Source organism: Nannospalax galili, unplaced genomic scaffold, assembly GCF_000622305.1.
Source record: "Nannospalax galili isolate Female #2095 unplaced genomic scaffold, S.galili_v1.0 scaffold139, whole genome shotgun sequence".
In the NCBI taxonomy this organism is placed as follows: Eukaryota; Metazoa; Chordata; class Mammalia; order Rodentia; family Spalacidae; genus Nannospalax; species Nannospalax galili.
In genome coordinates, this window is record NW_008345884.1 from 8,392,629 (window position 1) to 8,398,993 (window position 6,365).

Sequence of the window (6,365 nt, forward strand, 5' to 3'; positions counted from 1 at the left end):
TTGCATGTGTCTTCCCAACTCTGGCGTCAACTGAGTGGAAAATAAACATTTTTAAAAAATGAAACAGAAAATAAGAAATAGCAGATTGCATGGCATAGCGCATGTGAGAGATTTCTGTTTCAGTTACCCATATATACTGCAGTGCCATATAGTCTACTTCTTGCTGGAGGTGTCAGTCAAAAGTCTAAGCACCACTATTTTAGTCACAGGTATGGTGTAAAAAGTGGATTTGAGTTTGGAAACTGATACAGTGGTCCAGATAATGCTGTGTCATGAACTAGAGCAAGAAGAATGAAGAAGGAATAGCCTCAGAAAATAGAGAAGACAGAAAGAAAAAACAAACCAAAAACAACCAGAATCTGTGATTTAGTAGATATCTGGAAAAGAAGGAAATGTTTAGACGTCTAGGGTAACTCCCAGATTTTTAACCTCAGCTGTTTTAGGACTTGACAGGCCTACTCAGCTACATTAAGTGAACAGGAGAGTACTTTGTTCTAGTCCTACCTTCCTACAAACAAACTCCATTTCCTTGTTTTTTCCCTGGTAAGTAGTGTTCAACTAAACTACAAAAATTACCAATGAGGAGAACTGTACAATCAGCAATGTTACCTTTGCTCCTGTCCCTTCATTTTTTTCTAGTTAAACTTTTCCATCTATGTCTGTCCTTTATGGGGTTTTACACAAGAGTCTTAATTTTGGCTTATACGATTTTTACTAAAAACCTCACAGAAGCCCATTCAAGTTAAGAGATAAATGCTAAATATTACCCAGTTTCCCCATTCTTGATTCATCTAGCTATACAACCTCTCTATTCTCTACTCTCCAAGTATTTTATTATCCCAAAACATTTCATGATTTCTTTAGCAGTTTACCTCTTGCTTCTGCTTCTTCAAATCTTGTAGCCATAGATCATAACCTACCATGAAACTTTCTAAAACAGTCAACCCTCTTACTCTCTTCCAAACTCATTATACCATGCACTAGACAACAAACAACTAATCGCTTGTGGGGTTCTTGCCTATCCTACATTATCACATTTTACCAATTAAGAGTCAGGTTTTGTCAACAGCCTGGAAGAAATTCTCAGAAACAATGCTGGAACATTCTTTTTACCCCTAGCAACCAAATGGTCTGGGGAAAATGAATCTCGAAGCAGGGGTAATAGCAGGACCCTAAGGACAGCATCAAAGCCTTTTATTCTTTCAGGGATTCTTCGATGGAATGTTGTATCACAAACACTTTGTGACACAGTGGGTGTTACATGGTAAATTACAGGTAACAGCAACTCTAGATAAAAACAATCCAGAAATGACAAGCTTTGCTATGTTAGCACGCATCTACAGTTCCAGAACTTGGAAGGCTGAGGTGGGAGGGTCATTTGAGCCCAAGAACAGCCTGGGCAATATAGTGAGCCCTGCAAATAAATAAATAACTCTAAATATGAAAACTTTGGCAATTTTCCAATTTTTAAACATATTTTCCTTTTATTGAATGTGCAGGGGGAAATACGACAAAAGTCTATGTCTAAATCTAAAGGGCTCTTTCAATAAATATAAATAAAAATTCTAAGTATGCAAGACCATTGCATTTTAATTCAATTGACTATGGAATACCTTAAATTGAGCCCTATGTAATTTCTTTACATAGCATGAAATCTGAAATTCAGGGCTTCTACCATTTCATTTTCCAAGCATCTGTCTGTACTGTGGACTGAGTATTTGTGTCTCCCCAAAATTCACATGTTGAAGCCTTACCCTTAATATGATGGCACAGACATATGGCCTTTGGAAGGTAAGGTCATGAGGTTTGGGACCTTAAGAGACATCAGAGAGCTTATTCATTCAAGCCCTCTTGGATGTATATGTAAGGCCATGGCAAGAAGGAAGCCATCTGTAACCCAAGAAAAGTTTAACAAAGAACTGACCATGTACACTGACTTTCAGCCTCCAGAACTGTAAAGAAATAAATTCCTATTGCTTAAAGCCTCCAGTCTATGGCACAATTTTGTTATGGCACCTAAGCAGACTAGTAGTTTGGTTACCTCAACTAAATCCAACTGCTTTACAATCTCTTCATGTGTTAGACTTCTGTATGCCCCATTTTATAAGCACAGAGTATGCACTGCTACTACTTTAATTCCACAATGGAAAACAAAGCTCTAATCTAAAGCATGAGGGTAAAGTCAAATCTCTGCCTCCTTCAACTTCAACTCTTTTGCGTGTCTCAAATTAAAAGAAGGGCTATGATTTCTAGATGAGAGGCACTTAAAATGCTCAATATGTATCTTTACTTGGAGCTGTTATACAAACTTTCCCTATCAATTTTATGATTCTCTAAAGTGGGTACCCACTTGGCTACTCTGAGGTTGAAATGAAGATGTGAAGGGCTGTCCACACCTAGGTACAGATCCTAAATGCAGTCCTGAGCAGAGTCCACAGAAAAGCTCTAAAATTAGCATTAAAAGAAAAAGACCACTGCACCAGGCCCTACATTTGACTCTAGAACCTCAAAGAAAGAAAAAGAAGAAAGCCAGTCTATCCACTTATTGACAGCATGCAGATACCCTGCTACACTCTGTCACGGCAGAAGTTATCTACTTCCTAGCCTTTCCATAGAGTAATCCTTCAGATTCTTCTCAACTCTTCAAACTGTTTACAACATTTAGACAGTGATTTCCCCCCTTGCTTGGCCCACTGGTTTACAATTCTTTGGGAAATAAAATAGACAAATACGCAGTCTCTGAAGTTTGTAATATATTTCCCCACAAGTAAATTTAATGAAGTTTTAAGGATGTATTGTTAATACTAAATTACCCTTATAATGTTTGATAATTCTCCACAAAGAGCCATAATGCAAGGCTTCAATTCCAAAACTGATCCATATTTGCTATAGTCTGACTAGCTCTGATCAATTCTTTGCATTATACTAGTTAAACTTCCTAGAAGTTAAATAAGTGATTTTTCTGGAGAATAAACACGAAAATGCAGGTTAGCTAAAACAGTCTACAAGGCATCAAGTTCAAAGTGAATCAGCACTTGGAATTTTATGTAGAAAAAAATTTAACTGTTTTCACTTGGTCAATATTACTCATTCTTGGAGTTTCTAGTAGCTAAGATGCTTTTGGTGTGTTCTTAGTAAACTGCTATCCAATTTCAACAATTTGAAATGCTTATTGTCTGAAGTAAATATAAATTAAGGGAGAAAAATAAAATCAAACAAGCAAAACCTTTCTAAAGAGCTTATGAAGTGATTACGAAAGGAACACGAAGCCATTGCTTTGGTGGCATTTAGAACAGAGTTGATATAACTTCTAGTCTCATTGTGACTTTTAGGGATCCTAATAACCGTGTGCTTTAATGCTATCCTTCCAAATGCCATCTGATATAGACCAGAAATAAATTGGGGGTGGGGTGGGGAGACTAATTAACCAAATAACAAAAACCTAGCTAAAGACCAGAGGTGCTCACATTCCAGTGTCAGCTCTTTATCCTACCAGAGAAGATACGTGCATTAATTTACTATTCATAAAGTGTACTTTTCTAAATAGAATCACATTTTGAAAATCTAACAGTTAAATCCTCTCATCTTAAAACTTTGGTAATAAAAACTTTTGGTAATACTTTCAGAGTATTCAATTCAAAATAAAAAGTGGCACAGTTAAGATGATTTATTTATAAAAAAAATGTAGGGTTTTCCTTTTAATTCTAATTTTATTAAAAAAGGAGGGGAAAGGTATATGTTTACCACAAAGTCCTTTGTAAACCCTCAAAAATTTCAAACAAGCAAGCTCCGGCGAAAAGCACATCTTTGTTCCCTAAAGTGACTGCTCACCCCCTCTGGTGGACAAAAGAAGTCACAAGTTCTATTTCTAGAATTAACTCAGAAAAATAAGAAAGCTTGTTTAGACTTTCAGGAAAACTTTTTTTTGCCTAGGGCAGGAGAAGGACCAATAAATCCCTCTGAATAATCCTGCAACGGAAGAGATAACTGAAGGAAGAAAAACAAAGGCAAGGAAACCTGACCTGTGTCCTCAAATGCAGTTAGGGACAGTCTTCAGCTTTGGTGCCTTGGGCTATTAGGATGGCCCCCTGACATCCCTGCTTCCACTTCCTTCTCTTACACCAACAAACTATCCTTTGAAAAAGTATGCCAGACAACTGTTCAAGTTGTTATTTCAAACTTAAAAGTTTTTCCTCTATTGTATAACATGAGCCCCTTTAAACTAAATAAGATAGAGTCAGACCTGTGCCCTGTCCATATTTGTGTCCCTGGTAACCCAACTCACTGTTTGGTATATGGTAGATGTTGGATATAGAATAAATGAAATCCTATCAGCCATCTAACTTAGTGACAACAATAAGAAATCACAATAATGAACTACAAGAAAACTCAAGACTCATAAGAAAGGTGTGATAATGCAAGAAATAGTTGCAAATAGATTACTGCTTAAACACTTTGCAATTACTATCTACTTTTACAAAACCTTAAAGATTCATCAATAGCTCAGATATGTATCTTTTAAAACTGTAATTTAAAAGGCATTGCTGATGCAGGGTGTGGCAGCACACTGAAATCTCAGCATGTAGGAAGACCAAAGATTTGAGTCAGAAATACCTAATAAGACCCGTCTCAAAAAAAAAAAAAAAAGTAAATAAATAAAAAGCACTCTTGGCAGACATGCTTATGTATGATTATTTCTGATTATATTTTATTACCTATACTTTTCTTTTTACAAGTAAACACTAATTTTTAAATAGAAACACTAGAAGCATTACAGCATTAACTAATTTCTAGAGAACACATAACCCTAAAAAGCATTTTAAGAATATATGGCAGAAAAAAAAAAAGAATATATGGCAGAGACAAATGTTTGTTAGCTCTAGGGTAAAAGTTAAATTTCTTCTTTGTTGGAGAACACCTTCCTAAAGTAGCATGACTGATACCATACCTGTGTGAAGGACAGAGAACTGCAGTCTCCAGGTCTGTCACTGTTTCCTCCTTCAGGCACTAGGAATTTCAAATGAGAACTTTTAAAGTCATAAATTACTGCACACAAATCAATGACTCTATTCACAGTGAGTTAAAGCAAGCATTTCCTCATCTAAGTACAACATGTAGGAAAGAATTTGGCATGTGCTTAGAAAAATGTGGTCCTTAAGCTTATTCATAAGGTGTTTCAACACCTTCTCTTTATTAGCCCTTACAGCAGCAGTTTCCGTTCTGCTGATGAACTAAGATCACATTACCAAATCAGGCTTCAAACCAACTGTGATGCTGGGACAGTCCTCTTTACTAAATACGGGTTTACCAAGAATCAAGATGAAATGAAGTTGGACTAGGACAGTCAACTTCTGTAATAAAGAGACTACAGATTCCAGAGTTTACTCTGCTCTAAGGTATTTTAGCAGCAATTTGCAGCTCTTTGAATCTCTATTCCTCATCTGTAAAATGCAGAATCTCTATTTGAATCTCTATTCCTCATCTGTAAAATGTACCTCCTCTTCTACTACTGGGCTACTGTGAAAAATGGTAGAGAAGTGTGTGGCAACTGCTTGTTACACAAAGCAGCAATACTTTATTAGTTCTTGATGGTATTTTCCAAGGTTCTAGCAAGACCTAATCATTTTCATTTATTCCATCTAAGACTTGTATTTTTCTTTTTTTAAAGCAAGTCATATCTCTTTTTTTTATATTTTATTATTTTTATTTTATGCACGTATTGCTTGCATGTAGGTAAGTGCACCGGTGTTGTGCATGCTGTGGAGGACAGAAGAGACTATCAGAGCCCCTGGAACTGGAGTTACAGACAGTTGTTAGCTGCCATGTGGGTGCTGGGATTCGAACCCAGATCTTCTGCAAGAGTCAGTGTTCTGAACTGCTGAGCCATCTCTTCAACCCCCTTAGACCTGTATTTCTCAACACTGCTCTTTCATCCTCACCAGACTTTAAGAAAATGATACCCCCCCAACCTCCCAGTGCCAGTGCTAAAATAGATTTGCCTAGCACACAGGCAAAGCCTAGGTTCAATTACCATCACAATCAACCTCCCCCCCAAAGAACATCACCAAGTGACTGAACTTTAATATCATTAAAATATTAAAATTATATGGAAATAACCTGGAAAGTGACTTGGAGCATTTCTTCAGCTCACTATTTTGAAGGCTTTTGAGACGAGCTTCCATATTGAGCACAAACACCATTTCCTTTGCTCTCTACTTAATTACTGGCAAATTTACCATCTGTTTTTGTAGGATTAACTAGAGACTAACTCAGATGCTATTTGATAAAGTGTTATTTCATTTACTCAATTAGATTTAGGAGCACTGCATGATTTTAGTTCCTTTTACTTTATTAAGTTTACCCCC

General features: G+C 36.5%; 1 protein-coding gene across 2 annotated transcripts in view; it reads right to left on the reverse strand.

Annotated features, from left to right (window-relative positions):
• Positions 1–6,365, reverse strand: part of Hmgcs1 (3-hydroxy-3-methylglutaryl-CoA synthase 1) — a 22,487-nt gene that overhangs the window by 10,545 nt on the left and 5,577 nt on the right. Inside the window, exon 2 of one of the 2 annotated variants that reach the window (XM_008842115.2) lies at positions 4,949–5,007. The exons of the other annotated variant lie outside the window; for it this stretch is intronic. The gene's annotated coding sequence lies outside the window, so the exon portion shown is untranslated. The remainder of the gene's footprint in view (positions 1–4,948; positions 5,008–6,365) is intronic. 2 annotated transcript variants of the gene reach the window in all.